Genomic DNA, 17,339 nt, shown 5'->3' with positions numbered 1-17,339 from the left:
ATGGCCAGAGGTAAAACGAATTACATTATTTCATTGTGGACTTCGGGGTGAACTCAAAGATGTTTTGGCCCAAGTTGTGAACCCACTTCAGGATTGTGCAGAATATATAGACTTAGTGGTCCAGTTAGACCACCGACTTCAGAATAGAAAGGCTGATCGAGCTAAGTTCGAGAATCGGGTATTGGTTAAACCCAATGTTACCCTCAAAGGAACAAATGTATCAGAACCAATGCAGATCGGGGGGGTCAAGGGACCCTTAACTCAAAAGGAAAGAGAAAGAAGACGGCAGATGCAATTGTGTCTGTACTGTGGGGCCTCAGGACATTTTCTACGGGATTGCCCTATAAAAACATCTAGAAAAGTAGTTGGAGTTGCTGATTAAAATCAAACAGAGCCTGATTCGGGAAACAACCACGCCCGACAAGCGTAGAGGTCCACTTGCCGAGCTTGAAGAAGGATACTCAGACCTCGCACTTCATCATACCAATGGTACTTATAGATCCAAGGCAGCCATCACGTATGCACGCAGTGAGGGCATACATTGATAGCGGGGCCATAGGAAACTATGTGGACCACGAGTTGGCTTCTAGGATGAATCTATCTCTCTGCAAAAAGACCACTTCGGATGTCATCACCACAGTCGATGGAACTGAAATTGCCTCTGGGCCTGTAACTCATTCCACCGCAGAGATGACACTATTGGGTCAGGATGGGCATCGAGAGACTATTGTGTTTGATTTAATCAAAGCCCCGCAGTTCCAAATAATACTGGGGATACCTTGGTTGGAAACACATAATCCTTGTATTGATTGGCGAGAGAAGAGAATAACCTTCCAGGATTGTGCACATACTTGTTACCCAAAAAAACCCTTGAACCAAGGCCTGGCCACAGTCGCTACTCCAGTCGTCAGGAATATCAAGAATTCCAGGATGTTTTCCAAAAGGAACAGGCAAACACCCTACCACCTCACAGATCATACGATTGTCAAATCGATCTCATACCCGGTGCACAACCTCCATGTAGTAGGATCTATGCCCTTACGGAACCTGAAAACCTTCACCTACAACAATACTTGGACCAATACCTTGCTAATGGCTTCATTCGTCCATCCAAGTCCCCTGCATCTTCAGCTTTGTTCTTCGTGCCTAAAAAGGAAGGTGACCTCAGAACGTGCATAGACTACAGCGCATTAAATCAGATCACGGTTAAGAACCGATACCCATTGCCTCTGATCCCCGAATTACTAGACCAAGTAAAGGACGCTTGCATCTACACTAAATTAGATCTCCGAGGGGCATATCATCTGGTACGTGTAAAGAAAGGCGACGAATGGAAGACTGCTTTTCGCACTAAGTACGGTTATTCGAATACCAGGTGATGCCCTTCGGGTTGTGCAATGCACCAGCAGCCTTCCAGTATTTTATGAACGATGTCCTTCGTGAACTCATTGACGTCTGTGTTGTTGTATACATAGACGATATTCTAGTGTACTCCTCTTCAGAATCAGACCATGTGAAGCACATTCGTGCAGTCCTTGAGAAACTACGCCAGCACAAGTTATATGCAAAATTGGAAAAATGCATTTTTCATGCTACGGAAGTTGATTTCCTTGGATTTATCCTGACTCCAAAAGGCGTCCGAATGGACTCTCGAAAGGTGGACGCAATCCTCAAGTGGCCATCACCCAGTTCAGTTAAAGGGGTACAAAGCATGCTCAGATTTGCTAATTTCTACCGCAGATTCATTCCAGATTTCTCACATGTTGTACAACCTATCACAGCACTTTTGCGAAAAAACAAACGCTTCTTGTGGACAGAAGAAGCTGAAAAGGCCTTCCAAGAGCTGAAAGCGAAATTCACGTCTGCACCTGTCTTAAAGCATCCCCGCCCCGAACTGCCATACATAGTTGAAACTGATGCATCCAGTTTAGCCATGGGAGCTGTCCTGTCCCAGAAGGATCCTGAAACTGGTCAACTTCACCCAGTAGAATTTTGGTCCAGAAAGTTCTCGGCACCCGAGTTAAACTATGCAGTTACCGATAAAGAATTATTAGCCATCAAATCCGCCATCAAGGCTTGGCGGCATTATCTTCTCGGTGCCAGGCATACCATTACGGTAATCACCGATCACTGGAACTTGCAGTATTTAAAAACAGCCAAGGCCCAATCGTCGCGTCAACTTCGATGGGCATTGTTCTTTGCCGAGTTCGATTTCGTGATCACTTATCGACCAGGTTGTAAAAATGGCAAGGCAGATGCCTTATCCCGAATAGGGATGGGAGAAGCATATGCGAACCCTGAACCGGTGCCTATAATTTCAGAACAAAGAATTCTTGGCATAACCACTCTACAGACACTAGAGGATATTCAAGTAAAGAGCCAACAACTCTTCGATCCAACAGCCCTGCAGGACTGGGTGAAGAAAGTCCCGGACTACTCAGTCATCAATGACCTACCTTATTATCAAGGGCGACTATTTCTACCACACAAGGAACTACAAGAACTAGTCATCTCCAATTATCATGACACCCTGATGGAAGGACACCCAGGTATCGCAAAAACTCAAGCTAAAATTAAGAGACAATTCTGATGGCCCACCTGGCGAAAAGACGTAAAGTCATTTGTAATGTCTTGTGGCATTTGCGCCCAAAACAAATGTCAGAAGAAAAAACCAGCTGGCCTCTTACAACCTTTGGATATTCCACCTACACCATGGCACACCTTATCGTTAGACTTTATTACAGATCTACCTCCATGTAATGGATTTAACACCATTCTAGTTATTGTGGATCTTTTTTCCAAGATGGCCCACTTTATTCCTCTAAAGGGATTACCTTCTGCTTCAATTCTGGCCAAGGAGTTCCTCGAAAACATTGTTCGAATACACGGGTTTCCTTCTGTATTGGTCTCTGACCGAGGTAGTCAATTCATTTCACATTTTTGGAAGAAATGTTGCCAACTGGCGCAAATCGACGTGAGGTTATCAACCAGTCACCATCCCCAGACCGATGGTCAGACGGAGAGGACCAACCAGACCCTTGAACAGTACCTCCATTGCATGCTACACCAGACCGAAAGTAATTGGAAAGATATTTTATGGATTTCCGAGTATGCATACAATAACTCTGTACATTCAGAAACCGGACAAAGCCCCTTTTATACCATATATGGACATCACCCTCGAACCTCAGAACTAGATTCGCCTCAGCATTTAGAAATGCCTGCAGTTAGTCATTTGCATTCTACTATTACACAAGCCTTTAAAGAGACAACAGAACATTTGAAACAAGCAAAAGAGAAATATAATAAAAATGCTGATCAACACAGAAGTGAAACTCCACAATACCAGATTGGGGATCAAGTTTGGCTGGCTACAAAACACATACCTCTGAAGGGAACTCGGACGTTTAACCCTAGATATTTGGGACCTTACACTATTAAGGCCATTATCAACCCGGTAGCCGTCAAATTGGAATTACCCTCTAATATGCGCATTCATCCTGTCTTTCATGTTTCACTTTTAAAACCAGTTCAACCAGGAACAAGATTAACCAAACCACCCGACCCCATCTTAATAGATGGAGAACCTGAATTCGAGGTAAAAGATATCCTGGACTCCAAGATGGTTAAATCAAAACTTTTTTATTTAATCGATTGGAAGGGCTACGGACCACAAGAAAGGTCATGGGAACCTAGTGACCACGTCCATGCACCTCGGTTGGTGAAAAGATTCCATCGGAACTCCCCAGACAAACCAGGGCCCAGGGGAAGAACAACTTTAGGTGGGGCCTTGTGGGGGAGTGCTGTCATGATGCCTACCCCCAGGCATCCGGACCAAGCCCATCAGCCCCGGGAGCAGGCATCTAGACATTTAGTAAAACCTCAGCAGCCCCGGCTAGGGGCTATCTGGGTTCAGTCCTGGCGCCTTAGGTGCCAGGCTCATAGTAGGAATCAGTCCTGGCGCCTAAGGCGCCAGGCTCATAGTCATTACTTACCTCAGGCAGACCATGCTGCAAATGACTCCAATCCAACATGAAGCCTGAAAGGGACTATTTTTCTACAGGGACTATTTTTTACTCGGGTGTGGTTCTAGGGACTTCTTACCTGGGACTACTTTTGAGGCTATTTAAACCACACCCGACCAGCAACACATGCTTCACGTTACTCTGCATCCAGCAGCGTAACACTCACCGTGCCTGCAGCCTGCATCCAGTCTTCTGCCACGCCCGCCTCGAATCCGGAGCTCCTAAAACAAAGAGGAAAGAAAGGGACAAGGTTAGAAAACTAACTTATTTCTATTCCACACCTGATTCTGGATCCATCTCGTCTCTGGACCTGTAAAGAACATCATTTCTGCACGCGCCGCACCTCCAGCTGCAGCGCCGCGCCATACTCACCAGTCTTCACAGCATCCTTCGGGTCGGCGCTGCCTCCATCATTTCTTCGCCGAACTTCGGCACCTAGGAGACAAAAGAAAACCACAAGGTGAGCCGAGGGAACCAACAAATATAATTCTTACCACCATAAACTTACTTGATTTACCACCAGAGGCATCCTTTTGTGACTCTCTATATTTTCACGTGCCGCATCTGTAAAGAGAGACAAAACAACACGTTTTCCTCGTGCAACATTTACCGGACAGCGCCGGGTAATACAGACTCTTACCTGAATGCCACCAGCTGCCACAAGAGCATCTTTTCACGAGCCAGCTGCAAGACAAGAAAGGAAGGGGGGGAGCAAGAGTGAGCATCGGACATATTGAACTCTATGAACTTAATACTTACTGGTCCTCACCAGGAACCTCAGAGTCAATACTCTCCGGAACTCTCCCGAGCGTTCAAACCAGTGAAGTAACTGGAATCGACGCGCCCCTGCAAATCCAATCAGGATGGAGAGCTCATCTTTCAAGAATATAAGGTGAGATTGCTGTGAAGGCATTTCAGAGATGATTAGTTGGGGAGGACTGTGGGGGTGCCATCACTTGAATCCACAAGTGGCTAAATCCATCTCTCCACTTGCAGGAGAATATTTCTACGGGTTAAGCAGACAAGATTAGGAGGGCAGATCCAGTCAGTCATCGCTGCACTACGCATCACGTGGGTGGAGACCGCAGCTGTCCAGGTCCGACCGATGCCCCTGTGGGAGCCAGGTGAGCGTAACAGGCGCATTGTCTCTGGCTGCAAGGGTGACATCACTATAGACTCAAATGAAAGCAGTGACAGCAAAGAACGAAGAGTTGGAGGGACGGTCCCGCAGAAACAATATCAGGATTGTCGGGGTCAGAGAGCAGCAGCTCAGAATCGAAATGGAAGAACATGTTGAAAAGATCTGCATGGAACTTTTCGGAGCTCAGTCCCTCTCCCAGCTATTCGTTGTTGAAAGCGCTCATAGGGTCCCTAACACCAGACCAATCCCAGGGGCGAACCCGCGTCCAATCATAGCCAAACTCTTAAACTATAAGGACCGCGATTCGATACTCAAGTCAGCCAGAGAGAAGGGGGACCTCCAATATGACGGGGACAGTATTCAATTCTATCCAGACTTTTCACCAGCTGTGCAGGCTCAAAGCAGGTCATATACGACCGTTAAACGCCAGCTGCAAGATAATCGGATACTATACTCAATGCTCTTCCCTGCAAAACTGCGCATTCAGCATGAAGGTAAAACTACATTTTTGAATACACCCAAAGAAGCAAACAATTACCTGGACAGAACTGGCTGCAGACCCGCCTCCAACAACCCAAGACCACAGCGCCGGGACCGAATGAGAAGAGAGCTGCCATAAGCCAACATCCGAACATAGTAAGAAGTGGAACCAAGTCGCACCACTACCACAAGATCGCCACCACAGAACCACAATCCTACAAGCTAAGGGAGCCCTCCATCCCGGAAGGCTATGAGCACCCCAAGCACAGCACCATTAATGTTCTAGTTCTTGTTCATAAGGGAGGGATCAATGCGGGCCAGTTGGGAGTTGCCCACACGAGGGAGGGATAACAGTTCCAAGAAGACGCCGTCGACTGCCTGCCTATTTTTCATCATGGTTCAGTCCCGAACCTCCACCGCACCACCCAAAAAAAACAACAGCCCCCTACATACCAGGGTGGCACCACCGTTACTCGTTGGCCACCGGATGGTCATACTCAGACATTTATCAATCACTCATCAGAACTGTTTAAAGTAGCTACCTGGAATATCCGGGGGGCAACCAACCAGCGAAAACCAGGGGAATCCTACAATACCTCAGAAGACACAAAATCGACGTGGTTATGTTGCAGGAGACCCATCTCCTCCCTGACTCAGAACGCCACTGGGCTAGGTCATGGGGTTGCCACAGGTACTTCTCGTCATATTCATCATACATGAGAGGGGTGGCCATCCTGATCAATAAAAAAGCAGGCTTCAGCCTAATAGAACCCAAGAGAGACACTGAGGGAAGAGCGCTATTGGTGAGAGTGATTCTTGCAGGGAAGGAGATAACCCTAGGGACCTCATATGCCCCCAACACAGATGGCCCAAACACCTTCAACTGGGTGATGTCACGCCTAGGAACAACCAACCCAGGTACAATCGTCTGGGGAGCAGATCTCAATACAACACTGGACCCCCAAATAGATAAATCACACAACACAACAGCTCGACCGCCCAAAGCCAGTCTACAGGTTAAAGAAATCTGCCAGGCATTTGACCAGATTGATGCATGGAGACAATCCAACCAGAGCTTGAGAGACTACACGTTTCACTCCGCCGTTCACAACGCCAGTTCATGCATCGATTATCTCATGGTATCAGCGCAGAGCCCATTCTGATGGGGACCCAGTCACATCCTCCCCAGATCCCTCTCTGATCATTCAATGGTAACACTCTAGTACACCCTGCCTAACACCAAATCAGCCACGCTCAACTGGAGATTCAAACCGGGATCACTATCATACCACGTGTTTGCAACCGAACTGCAACAAGAAATCACATCCTTCCTAGAGATAAATCAAGATTCTGTCAGATCCGCAGGTACCCTGTGGGAAATGTTGAAATGCTACATACAAGGCATTTGTATGGCAAGAGAAAATGGCATTCTGAAACAGTTAAGATCGACTAAAAGAGCTTGAGCGCAAATGCACCACGTCTGATGATCCACAACTTCAAGTCGACCTAAAAGAAGAGCTGCTAAGATTTAACGAAATGGCTACTCGAGAACTAAAGTTCCTCGGACGCAGACACCAAGTCCTGCAATATGGCGAGGGCCAAAAGCCAGGGGCCCTACTGGCACGCTTGATAGCGCTTGATAAAACACCCACTCGAGTGGAGCGTGTCTGCGACTCACAAGGGACCCCAGTATATACCGAGGAGGACATTGTTAAAGTGTTTCACACCTTCTATCAGAGTCTATATAGTTCCAAACATAGTCCACATCCCGAGGAATTGCAAAACTACTTACATGACACAGAACTTTACTGGGTAGTCAGTGAACTCCGGCAACCACTAAACGCACCCATATCGTTAGAAGAAATCACTGTAGCTATTAAAACCCTCCCAAACACCAAAGCCCCGGGCCCGGATGGTCTCACGGGTGAATTCTACAAAGCCTTTGCAACCACCATAGCCCTGCTCTTACTACAAGTCTATGAAGAAGCCTTAGAACGCGGAACTCTCCCATCGACGATGCGTGAAGCCAACATCATCCTCCTACACAAGGCAGGCAAACCCCTGGACGATTGCGCCTCTTATAGGCCAATCTCCTTGATCAATCTGGATAATAAAATACTGGCCAAAATTCTAACAACACGACTGCCCCCCTTATGCCTGCATTGGTGCTAGGCGATCAGGCAGGTTTTATTCCAGGCCGCAGCACAACGTACAGCATCAGAAGGCTGTTTGGTATCATAGAGACACTTGACCCCTCACAACACGCTATAGCTGTCCTACTCGACGCAGAGAAGGCATTCGATTCAGTCGAATGGCCTTTCATGGTTGCGGTTTTGAAACAAATGGGACTAGGGAATTTCTTCATCAAGCTAGTTTTGTTGCTCTATAATGACCCCCGATCCTTCATCACCTTAGGCAACACGAAATCTGTCAGTATAAAACTTGAACGTGGCACCAGACAAGGCTGTCCCCTGTCAGCACTTATTTTCGCCTTAATAATGGAAACCCTACCCTCACAGTTGCGCGCCCAACAACTTCACAGAGGCCTCACTTTTGGACCCCATAAACTAGTCGTCTCACTCTACGCTGACGATGTGATCCTATTTGTACATGATCCCCAAACCAATCTCAACCCAATAATGTGTGAAGTGATCAAATTCAGTAACGTCTCCGGTCTTAAGACCAACCACTCTAAATCAGTGATATTTTCCCTAACACGACAGACCACTAAATTTGTAGACAACCACAGGTTCGGGTGGGAAGACTTCCAGGTTCGCTACCTGGGCATCCACATGTCCCTCAATCATGGCGACGTATATAACGACAACTATGGGCTGACACTGAAATCCCTCCAGGAGCGCATACAGAGATGGAAAACACTCTGGGGTAGAGCCTCCTTGATCAAAATGACGATTCTCCCCAAGCTTCTCTACCTATTCACAAATATACTGCTGCTCCTTCCACAGTAAAAGAGTTAAATGCCTCATTCTAGATTTACTATGGGCGGGGAAACCGGCAAGAGTAGCCTACACAACTTTAACATTACCAACGTCCCACGGTGGCCTAGCACTCCCCGATATGGAGAGGTACTTCTGGGCAGCTCAGGCACAATTCTTGAGCCACTGGTACACCACGCACTTTATTCGACCGCATGTACAGATAGAACGAGCCCTAGCTTCACCTAATCTACTAAGAGCGGTCATTATCGGCCACATGCCAATACCCCAAAACACAATGAATACTCTCCTGTCCACCTATGCAATCTGGAAAAAACTAGCACGAAAATATAATGTACAAATCAGATTCTCCCCCCTGCTGCCAATCAAATTTATCCCAGGCATCCCCTTAATGGCTGAGAAGGCGTTCCACCAGTGGCTCGATAAAATTAAGGTCAATCCCTTGGCAACCTGTTCCCTGAAGGCACATTTATAACACCCCAGATGGCCAGAGAAAGAGGAGGTGACTCGTCACTTGACATATTCATGTACTTTAGGCTATGTTACACCCTGCAGTCACTGTTCCCATCATTCCCCCAACAGCCAGAGACTTGGAATCTCTTACATAACACGATCCAGACGAAAGGAGAAGGGAGGTTGACCTCACTGATATATAAATCCCTGCTAACAGATACAGTGACTATAGACACCCGAACGAAGAGACGCTGGGAAAAGACCACTCAAACCACGATTCCAGAGGAAGACTGGACTTATATCCTGCGGCAAACACAGAAAGTGATGATAAACAGACGCTTCAAGCAAATCCATTTTAACTTTGTGCACCAAATCTATTTCACCCCGGCCAAGAAACACAGACAACACCCTGAATCAGCAGCCCAATGTGAATGGTGTGGCATGCAGACAGCTGACTTCTTACACCTCGCTTGAGACTGCCCCGTAGTTTCTCAGTTTTGATGTCAAGTCCTATAAACGGCAGCTGCAATAATAGGCGAAGAGCTAACGCCACTCCTCTCGGTGGCCCTTCTCAGTTTAACCAAATACCTACACCCCTCAATAAGGAAGCTACCAGCTCTTCTCCTGGTACTGGCACGCAGGAGAATCGCCATGTCATGGGGCCGCGGAGCGGCCCCCTCCCTGGCAGCCTGTAAAAAAGAAATCCTGTACTGTCAAGACATGAACACTGAATTTATGCGAACACTATCCCTACATGCATGCCCGCCAGACATATGGGGCCCCTATGTTGCATATCTACTCACGACAACAGCTGACTCAGGTTCATGCGAGCAGATCACATAAAAACTGAATCAGATGTGGACCATCCCAAAGTACTGCTACCCACGGACTGCAAAAAGGGAGCTGGCCACTGCAAAACACTTGCGCACAATGATGGAATGGGTGGGAGCGATGGAAAAGGGGGGGCTGTGGGGCGCTGAGGTTATTGCTGAACCCGGTTGGTGCATGTTTGTTTGTCGTTATGTATAAATCCAAAAAATATAGTATTAAAAAAAAGGAATGATTACCAGCACGGAATGTTCCATTTTCTCTGTCCATGGAGAGGAGTTTGGTGAGACTGAAAGGATCAGATTCAGAAATGAGAATTGGCCAGGATGTCCCACTGGGGTGTGAGAAAAACTTTCAGATATGGCGGAACACTCCTTTTGGCAGCGTCTTAACTTAATGCGGTCATGTACATTCCACACTTGGGTAATGTGCTTATCACAGGTATACTGGCTTCACAGACATTCCGCAAGCCACCTGGACACATCCCTAGCCACATTTTAGCCATTGTGAGACTATCAGGGCAAACGCAGACCAGTAAAATACACAAGAGATAAAGCACTGCTCACACAGGGCCTGCCTTCATGTGGCCTACACCCATATGCAACGGCACTTGCAACCGAGAATGGACAAGGATGTCCCGCCGGGGTGTGCTACAAGTCTTAGAAGATGGCACAACAGTCTTCCTTTTACCATTTCTTTGCCTATCAAAGGTATAATAGCTTCAAAGACATGCCGCAACCTGCCCATTCACTGCCCTGAGCATCTCTAGACATGGATATCAGTATACGTTTCCCAGTGCCGGGAAAATGCTGGTAAAGGGTGACGCATTTCCCTCCAGGTAATTCCGGTGCCGGTAGTTCAGGTAATTCCCCCACGGTGTCCTGTGGGACTCCAAAGAATGTAGAATTACCAGCATTCCACCCACCTGTAATGTCCCGGAAATACCACAATATCAGGCGGCAGGAATGCTAATTCCGTTGGGTGGTATCCTACCGGAATACCACCAGAATCGTATGAGGGCCATTGTTTTTCTAGCAGGGACAAGTAAAATGCACAAAAAAACAAAGAACTGCCCATGCAGGCTTCTCCTCCTACATACTGCATAACGATATCAAGAGACCGCTGTATACAATACAACTTGCTAACTGAATAGGCCACGATGTGGGACCACTGGGGTATGGGGCAAGAATTTAAAGGGTTTCAAGTTAGCACCGCACTCCTCCTGGCGCTATCTTATTTTGATGCTCTCATGTAACATTTTGATGCCATTTAGCACTTGGGTCCATTTTTTAAATAACAATTATAATAGCTCCAAACGCATTCCACAAACCGCCCACCCATAGCCCTGGACTGCTGTTCACATTGTGTGTGTGTGTCTAGCAGTGCAAATGCAGACAACTGCAAAACAGACAAAATAAACATCTGCCAGTGCAGGTTTCGGCCACATGTAGCATAACCACACCAAGAGGAACGGATATAAAATAGCAATTGACTCAAAGGTCCCATCATTACTGCAGATTCAATCAGGCACTGACTGCTAGCCAAAGCAACATTTTGCCTCTACACCAAGCACTCTTCCTCCGGCTAATTTCTGCCCCATATCTCTTCTTCCATTTCTTGGGAAGTTGCTTGAATCCCTGGCCACCCCTCTGCTTTGCTAATTTCTGGAGGATTCCTGTTTCTTTGACCCTTTTCAGTCTGGTTGTCGTCCTGGGCACGGCACTGAATAAGCCCTTGTTTCTGTTGTGGATGACCAGGCTGGCGGACCAGGTTGGTGCCAGAGACCTGATTTTGTTACATCTATCTGCTGCTTTTGACACTGTTGGCCACTCAATCCTGCTGGACAGGATGGTCTCGGCTGTTATTGCAGACCCGGTCCTGTCCTGTTTTTAATTTTTCCTCTCTGATCGCTCACAATCTCTCTCTCTTCCTCCCTACCTCTCAGCTTCTGTCCAATCACTTGGTCTGCCCCACAAGGGTCAGCTCTTTCACCCTTACTGCTCAATGTTTACATACAACCTTTGACCAAACGTATACAATCTTTTGGCTTTTGTTGCTGTTCCGATCCGGATGACATACAGATTCTAGTGCGCCTTGACCTCACGCAACAAAATGCTCTTACCCCCTTGTAGGTGACTCTGGATACTGTGCTGAATCCCAAGGTATTGTCAAGCTCCTTTCCATGAAGCCAGGGAGGTGGGGCTGCTACCCGATAGTCCCCCTGGGGGTGGCGCTCTGCGGCAGGATCTCATGGGGAGGGAGGACCCCATGGAGAGTAGTGACGATCTCGAGAGCACGCAGTATCCCTTTGTCCCTGAGAACAGTGATGTCTTCATTCACAGCTCAATATGAACCTAGAGCTTGACAGGGACTGAATAGACCCACAGAGCAGATAGGCAGACGGTTTTCGAGGAGGGAAGCACACTCACGGAGGTCCTGCAACGCAAAAGGCAGACGGGATAAGAAGGAAAATATCCATTGGTGACCGCAGTGCAATGAAACCGCCAGCACGTTGCAAGGAAGACACACGGAAGTCCAGGGAAGGTCACGGGGCACAAGAGAAGCCACAAAAGCTCCTGGGAGACCCGCAAACAACCGGAGTGTGACAGCCAAGACCCTGCATGTACAAGGGTGGCTAATTCCAATGTTGGGGAGACCCAGAGAGCACAAAGGGGCTGGAGCAAAGAAAAGAAGGAATACTCACCAGGGCACAGTCACCTTCTGAAGGGGGTCTGGGATCCATATTAATGAGGCATACCCGACCAATAACAAAGTGAAATATGAACTTTACAGATTCAAGTGACACCTACAGACCTTGGCAGAAGAGTAAACCGAGGCTGTGTACTGGAGAGAGATTAAGCAAATAAAACTTTGTGAAAGATAAGTGAAGATGGTCTGGGACCCCTGTTGGGCAAGTACACGCAGAACTGTAATCTAGAGAACACCTGTGACATTCAGAGTCCTGGGCAGGAGAGTGTACCAAGGCTGCGGATCGAAGAGAAACTAGATAAAGAGAACGACATTCAGAGTCCTGGGCAGGAAAGTACACCAAGGCTGAGGATCGAAGAGAAACTAGATAAAGAGAACATTGTGAATCACCAATTGAAGGGGGTCTGGGACCCTTATCAAGAAGGCGTGCCTCGACCAGTTATAAAGCAGAATACAAACTTTACATATACAAGTGGCACCCACAGACAGGATAGTGAATCAAGGCTGTGGACAGGAGAGAGATTAAGCAAAGAGAACTTTGTGAAATATCAAGTGTAGGGGGTCTAGGACCCATGCTAAGGAAATACTCCCCAAATTATAATCCAGAGGAATACAAGGTTTGTGTACACCGTGGCATTCAGAGACCATGGTAGGAGAGTGTACCAAGGCTGTGCGTGGAAGTGAAGACAGAGGGAGATAATTGTGACTCCAAGACTGCTGAGGACCCTACTTGGCAGGATAGTGGACCAAGAGAAGGGGTACTGAGAACAGGGTCTGGGACCTGCAGCAATTAAGAGAAAGGGTTGGGGACCCTCAACACAGCTTGGGAGAGAGAAACCCAGGCCATTCGTCCCCGCTGCAGCACCTGGGAGCCAGGTCTGCCAAGAAAGGGTCAGATACCCTGAAACAGCTTGGCTAAGGCGTCCAAGCAAATCTTCCTTGTGGCAAGGCCTGAGAGTCAGGTTTGCCAAGTAAAGATAAAGACTTATCGTGAACATTAAAGACACTGAGACACATTAGGTAAAGCGGAAAAGACTCCAGAGAAAGGGAATCTACCCCTTGAGTCTTGTGGAACTTTTGTTTGCATTTCTATACCTTTTTGGAACCTTTGTTTTGAACTACAAAGACAGGCCGCAGGCTCACCACCAAGAGACATTTCCCTTTTCTCCATTTTCTAAGCTTTGCTTGTGAGGGATAGGTTAGAATTTGGACACAGATTGGCGAACTATACTTTGGAAATTCTGACACTGACCGTTTCATTTGCTAGTTTGGTTGAGGTAGGGAAACCCCTCATAGAGGTAGGGCTAGCTAGGTTTTCCTACTATTCCCCCCCATTTTTGTTATTAATAAATGTCTTTACCAATCAACATTCCACCATTGTGTCCGTCTCTTACTCCTACACCCTCACAATACCCACTGCTTCCGTGGCTGATGGCCCTTCTGAGGAATCTCCAGACGCCGCAGGAAATGGCGTATAACAGGGGCCATGTTGGCCAGGCTGGCCACTGAGCTGACCTTTGGCCTCTGGAAGACCGATTCAAATGCCTGTACTGGTTTGGGTGTGCGCTGATGTACAGGCCAGACAAGGATGGACAGATAGTCCTGGATTGTGCAATGTTGCATGACATCTGCGTCAGACGTAACATACCCCTGCCCCCAGATCTGGACATGCCTCCCCACAGGATGATTCAGCGCCAGCCCATGCCATGTATGAAGGCCAGGGATGGGCGAATGGCTGGCAGGAACTGCTTGAGAACCTTTTTGAAGTATACCCTCAACTCTGAAAACCCCTTCCACCTTTGTAAATATCATGCACCATCGCAGTAGACACTTGTTTGATAAAAGGAATGTCCAGCCATTGCTTCAAGTGAAATGTTTTGTATTTTAATGTGAACAATGGCAACCCCAAACAAACACCTCCCTCCCTCCACAAACAACCCTCCTCCCAAACAGCCCCCTCAACAAGCAACCCACCTATCACCCACCCAGTGATGCACGGTGCCAGTGTTCTACTGTCACATGTGGTGCCTCTTCGCCATGATGCTCTTAGCCTACTTCCTCGATGACTGGAGTAGCTGGGAGCGATGCTGAGGGGTTCCAGGCTGGGAGCCCTCGGTGGTGGTGACTGAGGTTGGTGGGTCAGATCCCTGGCCTCGCATGTGTTGCAGGGCCACGTAGATGCTGTGGTTGATGGTCTCAGCAGTGGCGGAGGCTACCTCATTGTCCTCACACACCCTTTGGAGAAGGGAGACACAGGCAGCAGTGGCATGTCCAAGCGACATGGCAGTCCTGCGGCTCAACGCCTGCGTGCACTCCCGCATCATATTTCACCTCACCACCTGTCTTGGATGAATCACACAGTTGTGGCACTTGCTCTCACTGTTTTGCCAATTCCTATGAGCCAATGCCGATTCCCTCCACTTGCTTGGAGATAGCCTGTCCTTTAATGACGGAGCTTTCGAGAACGTGATTCTGTTAATGCTTGTCTCAAATCCTAATTACTCAACAAAATAGGCCAATGATTAGATACAATTTTTCTCATAGACCCAGATTCAACAATTAATTGAGTGATAAATCTGATAGGACCAGTCTTGTCTAGGTTTTGCCTCGGCTACTCGCTTGCTGATAAGCTCTATTGACCACATAATAAGAGTAGCATCTTCCAAGAAGAGATCACCAATTTGTTTAGCTGTATCCTTAAAGTTCTCTTCCTTGGAACAATGTCTTCTTGCTCACATAAATTCCCCATGAGGGATGCTACATTTCAATGAATACGGATGATAGCTCAGAGCGTGCAGAAGGGAATTAGAAGTCGTCGGCTTCCTATACGGATTGGACTTGAGCTGATTCCCGCTAACAGTACATTCAACATCTAAGAACATGATTTCAGTGGGGCTGACCGTAGTTGTAAATCTCAGATTAAAAGCCTTAGCATTCAAACAGTCTGCATATTGATACAAAAGAGAAATAGGCACGTCCCAGACAATAAATACATCATCAATAAAACGATACCAATGAATCACATGGTTGACATGTAGATCATATCGTTCTGACCATGGCCAGTTTTCAGATTGTTGAACTGGGTTGTATTTAATGAAATTGTAGTGCTATTCAGCACTTTACTGACCAAGTGACTGGGTTTTTGTTTGCTTACAGAAATGAACGGTATATCCGTTGCTGTTCTGTTAAGCTTTTTATTTTTTATATATATATATATTTATATATATATATATTCAGTAAAAAACTTTGTTAAAGGGACGTTATGTTTAAGTTGGGCTACTAAAAACCTATGAACTTCAGTAAAAAAACTTTGTTAAAGGGACGTTATGGTTCAGAGTAAAACCAAAAAACAAATTGTCACATATACCGCAGCTACAAAATATTAATACAGGGGATATTAAATCCATCATTTTGCCCGAAATCGGAAATTGGGAAAATTGGTTCATTGTCCAATTTAGATCTGCGTTTTTTGTTGATCTCATACGGGAGTACTCTAATGGAGTATGGGGTAATAATTATGAAATTGTGATATGCCACTCTTCTATCTATAAAGATCTTAGCAATAAAAACAGTGACTTGGGGGGGATTTCTCCACCTAATATTGAATCAGGAAGTAAGCTAATAGAAGTAAGACCTTCGGAGAGAAACTCACCTACCCCAAATTGAGATGAGGCATGTAATAATGAATTTACTCTCCTCTCTTGGAATAGTAGGGGCTTTAATTCTCTACTGCATAAGGATGGTATTCAATTGTTGTTGGAGAGCGATATATTTACCCTTCAAGAAAAATGGGTCACTGGGGAAATTTTATTGGATGGATGTAATATATGGAATAAAGTTGCCTCCAAAGGTGAAAAGGGCCGTCCACATGGATGTTTATGTATTGGGGTGAAAAATCATTTTATTTGTAAACCATATGAGAAGTATGGGAACTCTCCTAACGTTATGTGTGCAGTCATAGCTAGGGGAAGCCTATTAGAGAAACTCCTTCTTATTAACATGTACTCATCCCCTGTGGGAGCCAGGTGAGCGTAACAGGCGCATTGTCTCTGGCTGCAAGGGTGACATCACTATAGACTCAAATGAAAGCAGTGACAGCAAAGAACGAAGAGTTGGAGGGACGGTCCCGCAGAAACAATATCAGGATTGTCGGGGTCAGAGAGCAGCAGCTCAGAATCGAAATGGAAGAACATGTTGAAAAGATCTGCATGGAACTTTTCGGAGCTCAGTCCCTCTCCCAGCTATTCGTTGTTGAAAGCGCTCATAGGGTCCCTAACACCAGACCAATCCCAGGGGCGAACCCGCGTCCAATCATAGCCAAACTCTTAAACTATAAGGACCGCGATTCGATACTCAAGTCAGCCAGAGAGAAGGGGGACCTCCAATATGACGGGGACAGTATTCAATTCTATCCAGACTTTTCACCAGCTGTGCAGGCTCAAAGCAGGTCATATACGACCGTTAAACGCCGGCTGCAAGATAATCGGATACTATACTCAATGCTCTTCCCTGCAAAACTGCGCATTCAGCATGAAGGTAAAACTACATTTTTGAATACACCCAAAGAAGCAAACAATTACCTGGACAGAACTGGCTGCAGACCCGCCTCCAACAACCCAAGACCACAGCGCCGGGACCGAATGAGAAGAGAGCTGCCATAAGCCAACATCCGAACATAGTAAGAAGTGGAACCAAGTCGCACCACTACCACAAGATCGCCACCACAGAACCACAATCCTACAAGCT

Source organism: Ambystoma mexicanum, chromosome 8 (assembly GCF_040938575.1).
Source record: "Ambystoma mexicanum isolate Mex_15411 chromosome 8, UKY_AmexF1_1, whole genome shotgun sequence".
Classification (NCBI taxonomy): domain Eukaryota; kingdom Metazoa; phylum Chordata; class Amphibia; order Caudata; family Ambystomatidae; genus Ambystoma; species Ambystoma mexicanum.
Note: the sequence above shows the minus strand (reverse complement) of the source record.